The sequence below is a fragment of the Macaca thibetana genome, chromosome 12, assembly GCF_024542745.1.
Source record: "Macaca thibetana thibetana isolate TM-01 chromosome 12, ASM2454274v1, whole genome shotgun sequence".
Classification (NCBI taxonomy): Eukaryota; Metazoa; Chordata; class Mammalia; order Primates; family Cercopithecidae; genus Macaca; species Macaca thibetana.
In genome coordinates this window covers 27,536,646-27,554,510 of record NC_065589.1, presented here as the reverse complement: position 1 = coordinate 27,554,510, position 17,865 = coordinate 27,536,646, and the positions used below count along the sequence as shown (strand labels likewise).

Sequence of the window (17,865 nt, the reverse complement as noted above, 5' to 3'; positions counted from 1 at the left end):
GACGAGAGCCATGAAAACTGGATGCAGCACGTAATTCTAAACTGGATCCTTTTGCTGTACAAAGGCCACAGTTCCAACAACTGGTGAACCTTGAGTCTAAGGATTTGATGGTGGTATTTAGCTATGTTTATTTTGTAGAAAATTTACATTAAAGTATCTGGGGGTAATGGAGCACCCATCTCAAATTGTTCTAAAAAACAAGAAAAAAAGTTATTTGCACTGTTCTTGCAACATTTCTTTAAATTTGTTTCAAAATAAAAAGTTTAGAAATTATTTAAAAGATTTCTGCATTTCTTTTTGAAATTCCAGACTAATTTTTAAAAGAATGCAAAAGATGAAGCAACAGAAAAAGAGATAAACACAAGCGTCACATCTAGAAACTCTATCCCGTTGCATGCAAGTATTGAGGTTTGGAGAATTAATGATAATGTCGGGGCACATTTCAGTGACCTTGCAGTCACTAAGTCATGAACTCAAAATTACAAGTTTAAATCTTAAGCAATTCCTGGAATTAATCAAATGTAAATTCATTGCAAAATTTTCATTTAAAGCTAATCTGCAGTATCTATTAACGAAATCAAATTATCTAGTAATATTTTCCCCTGCACCTGCTAAGAACTATTATTTCAAGTATTTACAAATTTCAAAAACCTGATGTTCAAAAAAATTTGGGCAAAGCATATAATTTCAACTTTAGAATATCACTACTTTATTACGTTGTCAGAATCCTTTATTCTAATTAATGCTAGTCTATCTGATTCTATTTTTGTCTACCATTGTTATTATCTTACCATTTTCACTAAACAGTAAAGAAAATAAGATACAGGTGAATTTTAAGTAAACAAGTCTAACTATATATTTTTTAAATTATATGAAACTAAACTACTGTTTGGAGACTCTGTGAATTTAATTGCCACATCTTATTATCCTAGAGCAGAAGTAACAGACTGGCGGTGGAAAGATCATATCAGACTCACGGAGCGGTTTTGTTTCTTGCACACGGTTTTGTTATTGTTTTCAATGAAATGTGAATGCCTTTAAATGGGGAAAGTACTCTCTAGTTCATCTTAGATGTCACCATTCCTCACTTTTTAATGAAGTGCTTGGTGCACTTTACCTATACATTACATATTTTGTCCCTACAGACATTTGAGTTTGTGCCTTTATACTAGAGTAACCTGAGGCTGGTTATGTCAAAAATAAATGATACTCAGCAGGGCATGGTGGCTAACACCTGTAATCCCAGCACTTTGGGAGGCCAAGGCGGGGGGATTGCTTGAGGTCAGGAATTTGAGACCAGCCTGGTCAACATGGTGAAAATCTGTCTCTACTGAAAATACAAAAATTAGCCGAGCATGGTGGCATGTGCTTGTAGTCTCAGCTACTCAGGAGGCTGAGGCAGAACAATCATTTGAACCCAAGAGGTGGAGGTTGCAGTGAGCCAAGATCTCACTACTGCACTCCAGTCTGGATGACACAGTGAGACGCCGTCTCAAAAAAAAAAAATTAATAAAAAAAAGAATTATATGATACTGAATATCAATACAATTTCTATATTTGAATAGGATTTCTTTTGCCTCGATCCAAAAACAAAAACAAAAGGCTAAGATGAAGAGTTTTCATTCCTCTTCATATCATCATAGTTTTGGAGAGTTTTAAGGAAATTTAGAGTATACATATAAATATATATAAAACAGTAACCATTTATTTAAGATGTACACATAAATACAACAAAAAATTATTGAGCATCTACTATGGACTAGACACTGGAGATATAGCAATGTAAGTTTTCAGCCTTTTGAGAAAGGGAAACAAAAAAATAATTACAACTAATTTGCATTTCTCTATGATTAGTGAGGATGAGCATTCTTATATGTTTGTTGGCCACTTGTATGTCATCTTTTGAGAAGCATCTGTTCATGTCTTTTGCCAATTTTTTAAATGGGATTATTTGCTTTTTGCTTGCTGATTTAAGTTTGTATAGATTCTGGATATTAGACTTCTGTTGCATGCAGAGTTTGAGAGTATTTCCCCCATTCTTTAGGTTATCTGTTTCCTCAATTGAGATATATATATATAATTTTTTTTTTGAGACCAATTCTTGCTCTGTTGCCCAGGGTAGAGTGGCACGATCTCAGCTCACGGCAACCTCCACCTCCCAGGTTCAAGCAAGTCTCCTGCCTCAGCCTCCCAAGTAGCTGTGATTACAGGCATGTGCCACCACGCCTGGCTCATTTTTGTATTTTTAGTAGAGACGGGGTTTTACCATGTTGACCAGGCTACTCTTGAACTCTTGACCTCAGGTGATCTGCCAGCCTTGGCCTCCCAAAATGCTGGGATTACAGGCATGAGCCACCACTCCTGGCTGATGATTTCTTTGGCTGGGCAGAAGCTCTTTAGCTTAATTAGGTCCCATTTATCAATTTGTGGTTTTGTTACAATTGCTTTTGGGGACTTAGCCAAAAATGATTTGCCAAGGCCAATGTCAAGAAGGGTATTTCCTACATTTTCTTTTAGGATTTTTAGAGTTTGAGGTCTTACATTTAAGTCCCTAATCCATCTTGAGTTAATTTTTATATATGGGGAAAGGTAGGGGCCCAGTTTTATTAACCTGCATATGGCTGGTCAGTTACCCCAGCACCTCTTATTGAATAGGGAGTCCTTTCCCCCATTGCTTGGTTTTGCGAGCCTTGTCAAAGATCAGGTGGTTGTGAGTATGGTGCTTTCTTTCTCAGTTTCCAATTCTGTTCAGTTGTTATATGCACCTGTTTCTGGACCAGTGCCATGCTGTTTTGGCCTCACATAAGTCAGAATGGCCATCATTAAAAAGTTAAAAAAATAATAATAATAATCAAAACAACGATGACAAAAAAAAAAAAAAAAAAAAAAAAAAAAACAGATGCTGGCGAGGCTTCAGAGAATAGGGAACACTTATCTACTGTTGATGGGAGTATAAATCAGTTCAGCCACTGTGGAAAGCAGTTTGGAGATTTCTCAAAAGAACCTAAAACAAAGCTACCATTTAACCTTGCAATCCCTTTACTGGGCATATAACCAGAGGAAAAAAGATCATTATACCAAAAAGATACATACACTCATATGTTCATCACCTTGCTACTAACAATAGCAAAGACACGAAATCAACCTACCTGTCCATCAATGGTGAATTGGATAAAGAAAATGTGGTACATATACACCATGGAATATTACATAGCCGTGAAAAAGAATGAAATCATGTAATCATGTCATTTGCAAAAACATGGATGGAGCTGAAGCCATGATCCTTAGCAAGTTAATGTAAGAACAGAAAACTAAATACTCTATTCTCACTTATAAGTGGGAGTAAACATTGAGCACTTATGGACATATACATGGGAACAACAGACACTGCAGAGTACTAGAGGAGGGAGGGATGGAGGCATGGGTTGAAAAACCACCTATTTGGTACTATGCTCACCACTTGGATGCAATATACTCATCTAACAATCCTGCACACATACTCCCCATATCTAAAATAGAAATTGAAAAAAATAATTACAGCTAGCTGGAATGCATAACATGACATAGGAAGTAAAGAATGCAAGAGAAAGATAAATCAAAGACAGCTGAGTCTAAAACAGGAAGGATGAAAAAGGGTCAAACACAAGAAATAAATATGTGTTGGATGGAGCGTGAGAAAGAAGTGGGAGTCTTTTGAGCAGAAGAAGCGTATGTGTGAAGATCCACAGATGGGGAAGAGAGGGGGATATTCCAGGAACAGAAATAAGTCCAGAATGACTGGTACGTTAAGACTTAGGGAAAATATATCTGCCATATGGTTATCCAACCTCTATGTGAATGCTTCTAGTGACTAGAAGTTTACTATGAGACTGCTTCATCATTAGACAACTCATGTTGTCTGATATTTTTGCTTATATTAAGGTGAAATATTTCTTCCCGTAACTACTGCCTATTTGTCTAAGTTTGGCCTCCTCTTCCACATGAGAATTCTATGAGTATTTGAAGAAAGACAAAATCCCCTCTTTCCCTTGGCAATGTTAACAATTCTGTTAAATACTGTTACAAAATATGTTCCCCAGGATGAATTCTTGTTGTCAAGTGGTCTTGTTATAATTAACGTTAGCATTCAATACAATACTCCAAATTATAGTAGCTAATATATATTGACTGCTTAGATTGTGCAACATGCTCTGCTAAACACAACATGTATTATCACTTTTAACATAATAACCTCCTTTCCTCTTGCTGATGGGAAGACAGGATCTTAAAATCTGTCTTTGAGCTTTTCTTCTAGAAGCCACTAAGCAGTAGAGCTGGTGTTTGAACCCAGGGAGTCTGGCTACACTAGCAGAGTTAATCACTAAATTATAGAGTTAACCCACTACAAAATGGATTACTGGCTGTCTTTGATTTGAATACTATACTTTTATTATTCTATGAGAGCACTGAAAGTCATTTAAAGGACTCCTTGTAACCTAGAATTAGAACTTTTTATTGCAAACTTGAAAATAAAAATTGCTCAAACTTACATATATAAAGTATACTATCTCTTTTTTCCTTTTTTATTTCTTTCTTTTAGCATTGTCCTAAAAGACAAGAATGACTGTTATTTGATGATAACAAGAGGATCCAAGGTTTACATTGCAAAGTAAGAGCTTGCTACCTAAGACCCAAAATAAACCTTAGTTCCCTGAACAAACTTAGTTTCCCAGTGAGGAAATAAAAATGGCTCAGAGTTCTCAATTAATTAGTCTTTCTGGGATACGATTTGGCTGTGTCCCCACCCAAATCTCATGTTGAACTGTAGCTCCCATAATCCCCACGTGTTGTGGGAGGAAGCCAGTGGGAAGTAATTGAATCATGGGGGCGGGTCTTTCCTGCGCTGTTCTCATGATAGTGAACAAGTCTCATGAGATCTGATGGTTTTATAAATGGGAGTTCCCCTGCACAAGCTCTTGCCTGCTGCCAAGTAAAATGTATCTTTGCTCCTTCTTTGCCTTCCACCATGAGTGTGAGGCCTCCCCAGCCATGTGAAACTGTGAGTCCATTAAACCTCTTTCTTTATAAATTACCCAGTTTAAGGTATGTCTTTATTAGCAGCATGAGAACACACTAATACACTGGTGTACCTCACTGCCATCTAAAGAAATGACTCATCTGAAGACTGGAATCAAGAAAGTTTTGTGAAATCCATACTTATAGATTTGAACTTTAAAGATTGGTAAATTTTTTATGGTGTTTACAGAAGCAATGGATTTTTATCAGACGTTAAGTCAATTAACTCTTCTATTGCTCCCATTTCTGAAACCTCTTCACCTCAGTTACTTTTTAATGATTGACTACATTCATAAAATTTGCATTCTACTATGTGCCAGGCACCATAATCAATAGGTAGAACTAAAATTTTCGAGCAATTAAAAGGGATTAAGGGAGTAAATGATACCAATTCAGAAGAGATAAAAGGAACTGGAGCACTGACCACATAGTTGAGTAAGTTGTGCAGGACCTAGTTTATTTCAATCTGATTTAAGATTATTTTGAAATTACAGTTTAATCCTAATTTGTTTTATTTTAAAAAATATTTTAATGCATAGACAAACTTGCTCTTAAATTTTGAAGCAAAGTTTTCTTCTTTCTGCAGTCACTGTGAAAGGTAGTAATATGAGCAAGGTGGGGATTGCAGGAGGGTATGTCAAGCTTGATCCAAAATGTAAGCCCTTAGCAAGTTGTGACAACGTCTGAGTGGAAAAGCTAGTTCTGTCATCAACTGAGCTACAGTGTGATCCGCTACCGAAACAGTTACCACAGAAAATAAACAACTAAAGTTAATTTCCCGTGTTTAGGTCAGAAGGCTGGAATTAGATCCCACCTCTGTTGAAATCTGAAGTCACTCCTTGATATGCCTATTTAGGACCTATCTTCTTTTTTAAAAATTTGAGATTTGGGGGTACATGTGCTTGTTGGTTACATGGGTATTACATATGTAATGGTGAGGACTAGGCTTCTAGTGTGCCCATCACCAAAATATTGTACATTGTACCAGTAGGTAATTTCTCACCCATCATCCCTTCCCCACTATGACATTCCCAGAGTCTATTTTCTCTGACTTTATGCCCATGTGTAGCATTTGTTTAGTTTCCACTTATAAGTGAGAACACATGATATGTGATTTTCTGCTTCTATGTTAGTTCACTTAGGATAACGGCCTCCAGCTCCATCCATGCTGTTGCAAAGGACATGATTTCATTCTTTTTTATGGCTGTGTAGTATTCGACGGTGCTTATATACCACATTTTCTTTTCTTTTCTTTTTCTCTTTTTTAAGATGGAATTTTGCTCTGTTGCCCAGGCTGGGGTGCAGTGGTGCAATCTCAGTTCACTGTAACCTCCACCTCCTGGGTCCAGTGATTCACTGCCTCAGCCTCACGAGTAGCTGGGATTATAGGTGTCTGCCACCACACCCAGCTAACTTTGTATTTTGCGTAGATACGGGGTTTCACCATGTTGGTCAGGCTGGTCTCAAACTCCTGACCTCAAGTGATCTGCCCGCCTCAGCCTCCCAACGTGCTGGGATTACAGGTGTGAGCCACTGCACCTGGCCTGCCACATTTTCTTTATCCAATCAACTGTTGGTGGACACTTAGATTGTTTCCATGACTTTACTATTATAAGTAGCATTGCAATAAACATATGAGTGCATGTGTCCTTTGGGTAGATACCCAGTAGTGAGATTGCTGATTCAAATGGTAGCTTTATTTTCAATTCCTTGAGATATTTCTATACTGTTTTCCATAGTCTGAACTAATTTACATTTTCATCAACAGTATATGAATGTTTTCTTTTCTCTGCATCCATGCCAACATCTGTTATTTTTTGGCTTTTCTGGTTTTCCCTTTTTTTCTTCTTTTTTTCCATAAGATATTGGGGTACAAGTATTATTTGGTGACATAAGTTCTTTAGTGGTAATTTGTGAGATTTTAGGGCATCTAGCACCCAAGCAGTATACAATGCACCACATTTGTACTTTTCTATCCCTCGTCCCCCTCTCATTCTTCCCCCCAAGCCTCAAAAGTCCATTGTATCATTCTTATGCCTTTGTGTCCTCATAACTTAGCTCCCACATATTAGTGAGAACAAACAATGTTTGGTTTTCCATTCCTGAGTTACTTCACTTAGAATAATAGTCTCCAATCTTATCCAAGTCACTGCAAATGCTGTTCATTCATTCCTTTTTATGGCTGTGTAGTATTCCATCATATATATATACACACACACACATATATACACACATATATATATACACACACACACACATATATACACCACAGTTTCTTTATCCACTTGTCGATTGATGGGCATTTGGGTTGCTTCCACAATTTTGCAATTGTGAATTGTGCTGCTACAAACATGTGTGTGCAAGTACCTTTTTCAAATAATGACTTATTTTCCTCTGGGTAGATATCCAGTAGTGGGATTGCTGGATCAAATGGTAGTTCTACTTTTAGTTCTTTAAGGAATTTCCACACTGTTTTCAATAGTGGCTGTACTAGTTTACATTCCCACCAGCAGTGTAGAAGTGTTCCCTGTTCATCTCATCCACGCCAATGTCTATTCTTTTTTGACTTTTTGATTATGGCCATTCTTGCAGGAGTGAAGCGGTATCACATTGTGGTTTTGATTTTTGTTTCCCTGATCATTAGTGATGCTGAGCATTTTTTCATATGTTTGTTGGCCATTTGTATATCTTCTTTTGAGAATTGTCTGTTCATGTCCTTAGCCCACTTTTTGATGGGATTGTTTTTTTCTTACTGATCTATTTGAGTTTGTTGTAGATTCTGGATATTAGTCCTTTGTCAGACGTATAGATTGTGAAGATTTTATGCCACTCTGGGTTGTCTATTTATTCTGCTGACTGTTCCTTGTGCCATGCAAAAGCTCTTTAGTTTAATTAGGTTTCAGCTATTTATCTTTGTTTTTATTGCATTTGCTTTTAGGTTCTTGGTCATGAAATCCTTGCCTAAGCCAACATCTAGAAGGATTTTTCCAATGTTATCTTCTAGAATTTTTATACTTTCAGTTCTTAGGTTTAAGTCCTTAATCTATCTTGAGTTGATTTTTGTATAAAGTGAGATGAGGATCCAGTTTCATTCTCCTACATGTGGCTAGCCAATTATCCCAGCACCATTTGTTGAAAAGGGTGTCCTTTCCCCACTTTATGATTTTGTTTGCTTTGTGGAAAATCAGTTGGCTGTAAGTATTTGGGCTTATTTCTGGGTTCTCTATTCTGTTCCATTGGTCTATGTGCATATTTTTATACCAGTACCATGCTGTTTTGGTGACTATGGCCTTATAGTAGAGTTTGAAATCAGGTAGTGTGATGCCTCCAGAATTTGTTCTTTTTGCTTAGTCTTGCTTTGGCTATGTGGGCTTTTTGGTTCCATATGAATTTTAGAAACACTTTTTTCTAACTTTGTGAAGAATGATGGTGGTATTTTGATGGGGACTGCATTGAATGTGTAGATTGCTTTTGGCAGTATGGTCATTTTCACAATATTGATTCTACCCATCCATGAGCATGGGATGTGTTTCCATTTGTTTGCATTGTCTGTGATTTCTTTCAGCAGTGTTTCCTAGTTTTCCTTGCAGAGGGCTTTTGAGTCCTTTGTTAGGTATATTCCTACATATTTTATTTTTTTTACAGCTATTGTAAAAGGGGCTGAGTTCTTGATTTGGTTCTCTGTTTGGTCACTGTTGGTGTAGAGAAGAGCTACTGATTTGTGTTCGTTAATCTTCTATCCGGAAATTTTGCTGAAATCTTTTATCAGTTCTGGGAGCTTTCTGGAGGAGTCCTTAGGGTTTTCAAGGTAAACAATCCTATCGTCAGCAAACAGTGACAGTTTGAATTCCTCTGTACTGATTTGGATGGTGTTTATTTCTTACTCTTGTCTGATTGCTCTGGCTAGGACTTCCAGTACTATGTTGAAGAGAAGTGGTGAGAGTGGGCATCCTTGTCTTGTTCCAGTTCTCAGAGGGAATGCTTTCAGCTTTTCCCCATTCAGCATTATGTTGGCTGTGGGTTTGTCATAGGTGGCTTTTATTACATTAAGCTATGTCCTTTGTACACCGATTTTGCCAAGAGTTTTCATCATAAAGGAACACTGGATTTTGTCAAATGTTTTTTCTGCATCTATTAAGATGATCATGTGATTTTTGTTTTTAATTGTTTATGTGGTATATCACATTTATTGACTTGCATATGTTAAACCATCCCTGCATCCCTGGTATGAAACCCACCTGATCATGGTGGATTATCTTTTTGATATGTTGTTGGATTCGGTTAGTAAGTATTTTGTTAAGGATTTTAGCATCTATGCTCATCAAGGATATTGGTCTGTAGTTTTGTTTTTTGCTTATGTCCTTTCCTGGTTTTGGTATTAGGGTGATGCTGACTTCATAGAATGAATTAGGGGGTGGGGGTTCCTTCTTTCTCTATCTTGTGGAATAGTGTCAAAAGGATTGGTACCAATTCTTCTTTGAATTTGTGGTAGAATTCTGCTGTGAATCTGTTTGGTCCTGGGCTTTTTTTCTGTTGGTAATGTTTTAATTACCATTTCAATCTCCCTGCTTGTTATTGGTCTGTTCAGGGTATCTAATTCTTCCTGATTTAATCTAGGAGGGTTGTATTTTTCTAAGAATTTCTCCATCTCTTCTAGGTTTTCTAGTTTATATGCAGAAAGGTGTTCATAGTAGCCTTGAATGATCTTGTGCATTTCCATGGTGTCAGCTGTATTATCTCTTGTTTTGTTTCTTAGTGAAGCTACTTGGATTTTCTCTCTTCTTTTCTTGGTCAGTCTTGCCAGTGGTCTATTTTATTTATCTTTTCAAAGAACCAGCTTTTTGTCTCATTTATCTTTTGTAACTTTTTTTGTTTCAATATCATTTAGTTCTGCTCTGATCTTGGTTATTTCCTTTCTTCTGTTGGGTTTGGGTTTGGTTTGTCCTTCTTTCTCTAGTTCCTTGAGGTGTGACCTTAGAGTGTCAGTTTGTGGTCTTTGGGTCTTATTGATGCAGGCATTTAGGGCTATGAACTTTCCTGTTAGCACTGCCTTTGCTGTATCCCAGAAGTTTTCATAGCTTGTGTCATTACTGTTGTTGAGTTCGAAGAATTTTGAAATTTCCATATTGATTTTGTTTTTGACCCAATGTTCATTCAGGAGCAAGTTATTTAAGTTCCATGTGTTTGCATGGTTGTGAAGGTTCCTTTTGGAGTTCATTTCCAGTTTAATTCCACTGTGGTCTGAGAAAGTGCTTGATATAGTTTCAATTTTCTTAAATTTACTGATGCTTGTTTTATGGCCTATCACATGGACTATCTTGAAGATAGTTCCATGCACTGTTGAACAGAATGTGTATTCAGTGGTTGTTGGATGAAATGTTCTGTATAGATCTAAGTCCATTTGTTCCAAGGTATAGTTTAATCCAATGTTTCTTTGTTGACTTTCTGTCTTGATGACGTTTCTAATGCTGTCAGTGGAGTACTGAAGCCCCCCCACTATTACTATGTTGTTGTCTATCTCATTTCTTAGGTCTACTAGTAATTGTTTTATAAATTTGGGAACTCCAGTGTTAGGTGCCTATATGTTTAGGAATGTGAGGCTTTCCTCTTGGACAAGGCCTTTTACCATTATATAATGTCCCTCTTTGTCTCTTCTAACTGCTGTTGCTTTAAACTTTGTTTTGTGTGATGCAAGAATAGCTACCCCTGCTTGCTTTTGGTGTCCATTTGCATGAAATGCCTTTTTCCCCCCTTTACTTTATGTGAGTCCTTTTGTGCTAGATGAGTCTCCTGAAGGCAGCAGATGGTTGGTGAGTTGTTATCCATTCTGTGGTTCTGTATATTTTAAGTGGATCATTTAGCCCATTTACATTCAGTGTTGGTATTGAAATGTGAGGTACCATTAAATTCATCATGCTCTTTGTTTCCTGTGTACCTTATTTTGCTTTTGCTTTTTAACTTGTATATTTGTTTTATAGGTCCTGTGTGATTTATTCTTTAAAGAGGTTCTGTTTTGACAGATTCCAGGATTTGTTTTAAGATTTAGAGCTCCTTTTGGCAGTTCTTGTAGTGGTGGTTTGGTAATGGCAAATTATCTCAGCATTTGTCTGAAAAGGACTATATCTTTTCTCCATATATAAGGCTTAGTTTTGCTGGATACAAAATTCTTGAATGATAATTGCTTTATTTGAGGAGGCTAAAGATAGGGCCCCAAACCCTTCTAGCTTATAGGGTTTCTGCTGAGAAATCTGCTGTTAATCTGATAAGTTTTCCTTTATAGGTTACCTGGTGCTTCTGCCTCACAGCTCTTAAGATTCTTTCCTTCATCTTAACTTTGGATAACCTGAGGACAATGTGCCTAGGCAAAGATCTTTTTGCAACGAATTTCCTGGGTGTTCTTTGTGCTTCTTGTATTTGGATGTCTAGGTCTCTGGCAAGGCCGGGGAAGTGGTCCTCGATTATTCCCTCAAACGTGTTTTCCAAGCTTTTAGAATTCTCTTCTTCCTTAGGAACACCAGTTATTCTTAGGTTTGATCATTTAACATAATTTTAGACTTCTTGGAAGTTTTGTTGATGTTTTCTTCTTCTTTTTCTTTGTCTTTGTTGGACTGAATTAATTCTAAGACCTTGTCTCTGAGCTCTGAATTTCTTTCTTCTACTTATTCAATTCTATTGCTGAGGCTTTCCAGAGCATTTTGCATTTCTAAAAGTTTGTCCAAAGTTTCATAATTTTTTATTTGTTTTTTTTTTTCTTTAAGCTATCTATTTCCTTGAATATTTCTCCCTTCACTTCTTGTATCAGGTTTTAGATTCCCTTGCACTGGGCTTCGCCTTTCTCTGGTCCCTCCCTGATTAGCTTAATAGCTAACCTCCTGAATTCTTTTTCAGGTAAATCAGAGATTTCTTCTTTTTTTGGATCCATTGCTGGTGAACTAGTGTGATTTTCTGTGGGTGCTGAAGAGCCTTCTTTGGTCATATTATCAGCACTGGTTTTCTGTTTCCTTCTCATTTGGATAGCCTTGGTCAGAGGGAAGGTCTCTGTCTGAAGGCTGTTGTTCAGATTTTTTGTCCCATGGGGTGTTCCCTTGATGCAGTACTCTCCCCTCTTTTCCTGTGGAGGTGGCTTCCTGTGAGCCAAGAGCAGTGATTGCTGTCTCTCTTCTGGGTCTAGCAACCCAGCTAGTCTACCTGGCTCTGGACTAGTACTGTGGGTTGTCTGCAGAGTCCTGGGATGTGAACTGTCTATGGTCTCTCTGCTGTGGATACCAGTGCCTTCAGCTTCTCCTGTGGGGGTGTGTAATCGGGAGAGGAGAGTCTCCCTTTCCACTTCCGCAATTAGGGCACTCACAGTTTTGGAGGGGTCTCTTGGATCCTTTAGGAGCACTCCACTTCCTTCAGAAGGTCTGTGTCTGATCTCAGGTCTCAAGGTCATGTCCCTGGTGCTGCCTGATCTGTGTCCAGTGACAGCAGGAGTTGCCGCGGGCTCCACACTGACTTTTAAGTAATAGCCATTCTGACTGGTGTAAGGTGGCATCTTAGTGTGTTTAAATTTACATTTCTCTTGTGATTCATGATATTGAGAATTTTTTCATGTGTTGGTTGACCACTTGTATTTCTTCTTTTGAGAAATATCTGCTCATATCCTTTGCCCAATTTTTAATGGGGTTGTTCATTTTCTTTCTGTTGATTTGTTTGGGTTCTTTATAGATTCTAGATATTATTCATTTCAGAGGCATAATTGGTAAATAATTTCGCCCATTCTGTAGGTTGTCTGTTTATCTTGTTGATTACCTGTTTATCCTGTTGATTATTCTGCAGAAACATTTTGGTTTGATTAAGTCACATTTGTCTAATTTTGCTTTGTTGCATTTGCTTTCAGGGTCTTCATTATAAGTCCTTTGCCTAGGCTAATGTCCAGAAAAGTTTTTCCAGGCTTTCTTTTAAGATTCTTATAGTTTAAGTCCTATGTTTAGGTCTTTAATCCATCTTAATTTTTTTATGTGATGAGAAATAGGGATCCAGTTTCATTCTTCTGCATATGGCTAGCTAGTTACCAAGCACCACTTATTGAATAGGGTGTCCTTTCTGCATTGTTATTTTTGTTAGCCTTATTGAAGATCAGTCGGATGTAGATATGTGGCTTTATTTTGGGGTTCTCTATTCTGTTCTATTGATCTGTGTCTGTTTTTGTATCAGTATCATGCTGTTTTAGTTACCATAGCCTTATAGTATAATTTGAAGTCAGGTGACGTGATGTCTCCAGATCTGTCCTCTTCCTTAGGAGTACTTTGGCTATTCAGGCTTTCTCTTGGTTCTATGTACACTTTAGGATTTTTTTTTTTTAATTCTGTGAAAAATGATGTTAGTAATTTGTTAGGAATTACATTGAGTCTATAGATTGCTTCGGGAATATGGTCATTTTAACAATATTGATTCTTCCAATTCATGAACATGGAATGTTTTTTCATTTATTGGTGTTATCTACAATTTAAAGAAATTAAAGCATCACTGTTTTGTAGCTCTCCTTGTAGAGATCTTTCACCTCCTTGGTTAAATATATGTCTAGGTATTTTTTGTGCAGCTATTTTAAATGGCATTAAGTTCCTGATTTGGTTCTCAGATATATCAGTGCTGGTGTATTAAAAATGCTACTGATTTGTGTATGTTGATTTTGTATTCTGAGACTTTACTAAAGTCACTAATCAGGCCTAGAAATCTTCTAGAGGAGTCTTTAGGGTTTTTTAGGTATATGATCATGGCATATACCTGTTCATCTCAGTGAACAGAGATAAGTTGACTTCCTCTTTTCCAATTTGGATGCCTTTTATTTCTTTCTCTTGCCTGATAGCTCTAGCTAGGACTTTCAGTGCTATGTTGAATAGGAGTAGTGATACTGAACATCCTTGTCTTGTTTCAGTTCTTAGGGGAAATGTTTCAACTTTTCCCCATTCAGCGTGATTTTGGCTGTGGGTTTATCATATATGGCTCTTATTATTTTGTTTGGGTTCTTTATAGATTCTAGATATTATTCATTTCAGAGGCATAATTGGTAAATAATTTCGCCCATTCTGTAGGTTGTCTGTTTATCTTGTTGGTTACCTGTTTATCCTGTTGATTATTCTGCAGAAACATTTTGGTTTGATTAAGTCACATTTGTCTAATTTTGCTTTGTTGCATTTGCTTTTCATTTATGCCTAGTCTGCTGAGGGTTTTTTTTTTTTTTTAATCATGAAAGGATGTTGGATTTTTATGGAATGCTTTTTCTGCATCTATTGAGATGATCATATGGTCTTTGTGCTTGGTTTTGATTACGTGGTGGATCATGTTTATTGATTTGTGTATGTTGAGCCATCCTTGCTTCCCTGATCATGGTGAATTATTTTTTCATGTGCTGTTGTAGTTTACTAGTATTTTGTTGAGGATTTTTGCATCTATGTTCAGCAGAAATATTGGCCTGTAGTTTTCTTTTTTGTTGTTGTTGTGTTCTTGCCTGATTTTGATAATCATGGTGATACTGGATTCATAGAATGAGATGGGAAGGGAGCCCTCCTCTTTGATTTCTTTTGGAATAGTTTCACCAAGACTGGTACCACCTCTTCTTTGTACCTCTGGTAAAATTTGGCCATGAATCCATCTTGTCCTGGGCTTTTTTTATTGGGAGATTTTTTTTTAATTATTATTGATTTAATTTCATTACTTGTTATTGGTCTGTTCAGGGTTTCTATTTCTTCCTGGTTCAATCTTGGGGGTTGTATGTTTCCAGGAATGTATTCATCTTCTTTAGGTTTTCTAGTTTGTGTGAATAGAGGTATTCATAGTAGTCTTTGATGATCTTTTCTATTTCTCTGGTAACGGTTGTGATGTCATCTTATCATTTCTAGTACTTATTTGAATCTTTCTGTTTTCCTTAGTCTAGCTGGTGGTCTGTCCATTTTGTTTAGCCTTTCAAAGGATCAGCTTTTCATTCATTGATCCTTTCTTTTTTTTTTTTGGCCTCAATCTCATTTATTTTTGCTGTGATCTGTGTTATTCTTTTCTTCTGATAGCTTTTATTTTATTTTGCTCTTGTTTTTCTGGTACCTTCAAGTATGATGTTAAATTGTTAATTTGAGATCTTTCTATCTTTTTGATGTAAGCATTTAATGCTATAAACTTTCCTCTTAGCACTGCTTTTGCTATATCCTCGGAGTTTTGGTATGCTGTGTCTTTATTTTTATTTGAGAGATTTTTTTTAATTTCTGCCATTATTTTATTATTTACACAAATGTTGTTCAGGAGAAAGTTGTTTAGTTTCCATGTACTTGTATAGTTTTGAAAGTTTCTCCTTAGTATTGATTTCCAATCTTATTCCACTGTGGTCCAAGAAGATACTTGGTATGATTTCAATTTTTTTTGAATTTATTGAGATATCGCTTACAGACAAGCATACAGTTAATTTTGGGGAATGTTTCATGCACAGATGAGAAGAATGTATATTCTGCAATTGTTGGGTATAATGTTCTATAAATGTCTATTAAGTCCTTTTGCTCTATAGTCCAATGTAAGTCCAGAGTTTCCTTGTTGATTTTCTGCCTTGATTATCTGTCTAGTAATGTCAGTGGGGTGTTGAAGTCCACCACTATTAGTGTATTGCTACTAATCTGTTTTCCTAGGTCTAGTAGTATTTATTTTACAAAGCTGGGTGCTTCAGTATTAGGTTCATATATACTCAGGATAGTTAAATCTTCTTGTTGTATTGAACCTTTTATCATTACACAATGTATTTGTCTTTTTTTTAACTGTTGTTGGTTTAATGTCTGTTTATCTGATATGAGAATGGCTATTCCTGTTTGCTTTACTTTTTCATTTGTGTGATATATCTTTTTCTACCTTTTTACTTTGAGTCTGAATGCATCTTTAGTCAGTAGGTGAGTCTCTTGTAGACAGAAGATGGCTGTGTCTTTTTTGAAATCCTATTTGCCACTCTATATCTTTTAAGCAGGGCATTGAGGCATTTATGTTAAAAGTTAATGTTGATATGTGAGATTTTGTTCTTGATGTAACGTTGTTAGCTAGTTCTTTTGAAGTTTCTATTGTGCAGCTGCTTTACAAGATCTGTGAACTTTGTACTTATGTATCTTTTTCTGTGTTGTCCTTTTGTTTCTATATTTAGAAATCCTTTGAAAATTTCTTGTAGGACCAGGCTAATGATGACAAATTCTCTTAGTGTTTTCTTGTCTGGGAAAGACTTTCTCCTTCATTTATGAAACTCAGTTTGGCAGGATATAAAATTTCAGCTGGCATTTCTTCTTCTTTAAGGAGGCTAAAAATAGATCCTCATCTTTTCTGTTATAGGGCTTCTGCTGAGAAGTCCACTGTTAGTCTAATCAGTTGTCCTTTGTAGGTGCTTTGACTCTTCTCTGTAACTGGCTTTAATTTTTTTTTTTTTTTTTTTTTAGTATGGACTTCGGAGGGTCTGGTGACTATATGAGTTGGCAATGTTTGGCTTGCATAAACTCTCACAAGTATTCTCTAAATTTATCTGAATGTCTAGTAATATCTGGATGTCTACCACTCAAGCAAGATTAGGGAAATTTTCTTAAATTATTCTCTAAAATATGTTTTTCAAGTTGTTTACTTTTTCTCCTTCTCTATCAAGAATTCCAAAAATGTGTAGGTTTGGTCACTTTACATAATCTCATATTTCTCATAGACTTTGTCATCTTAATGGAAGATAAACTCTAATATTATCTAATCTTTCAGCCTGCAATCTCTTTGCTGTCCCAGGGCTCTTTCCTGTCATTAACTAGCATCTCATTAGGTAAGCCTTCCTATTGCTAACCATCTCTGCTGGAGTATTTCTTCATTATTTCATTATTATTATTTTTTTTTCTTTTTTTTTTTTTGAGACGGAGTCTCGCTGTGTCACCCAGGCTGGGGTGCAGTGGCGCGATCTCGGCTCACTGCAAGCTCCGCCTCCTGGGTTCACGCCATTCTCCTGCCTCAGCCTCCGAGTAGCTGGGACTACAGGCGCCCGCCACCACGCCCGGCTAGTTTTTTGTATTTTTAGTAGAGACGGGGTTTCACCATGTTAGCCAGGGATGGTCTCGATCTCCTGACCTCGTGATCCACCCGCCTCGGCCTCCCAAAGTGCTGGGATTACAGGCTTGAGCCACCGCGCCCGGCTATTTCATTATTTTTAAAGTTAAATTACAAGCCCAGCAGGTTAGCAACTACACCTGGTTGGCTTTCTCTATTACCTAACATTTCTGTTAGTACTTAGTGTATTTTTCTTTATTTTCCTTTAATATTCATTTTTTGGCAATACAATTGAGAATTGATATTACCACAAATATTAAATACCATCAATTTCTAAGGCCTCCTTACCAGATATGATCTGTTCTTTGGTGGGCTAATTGTTAAGTAGGGATCAGAGAATGTTAGGGAAAAAACTCAACTTGGGAGCAACAGAGAAGCATCAGGAAGTAATGGAAAGAATAAATTCATGCTTGGATAAATCTGCCTTTGAGCCTTAAATTGCTGTGTGACCTTGGACAAGTCCCTTGAGCATTCTAGGACCCTGTAAAATTAAGTCAGTTATATATGTCCCAATATTCCAGAATTCTGATATCTTACTTTACAAGGAAAAGAGAGAGACATTTACTCCAAGAATAATTTTGAGGGAAGTCACCACCAAAATTAAAGATTCCTTTTTTTTATAGCCAAACTAAATATTTAGCTTATGCTATTCTCATCCTGTTTCTCAGATTGTATAGCTGTTTGTAATTCTCTTCTCATTTTCTATTTTAGCATATATATATACACATATAT

At 36.7% G+C, this 17,865-nt stretch overlaps 1 protein-coding gene across 1 annotated transcript in view; it reads right to left on the bottom strand.

The window, feature by feature from the left end:
* Positions 1-17,865, bottom strand: part of ABCA12 (ATP binding cassette subfamily A member 12) — a 308,829-nt gene that overhangs the window by 190,992 nt on the left and 99,972 nt on the right. The window lies entirely within an intron of this gene.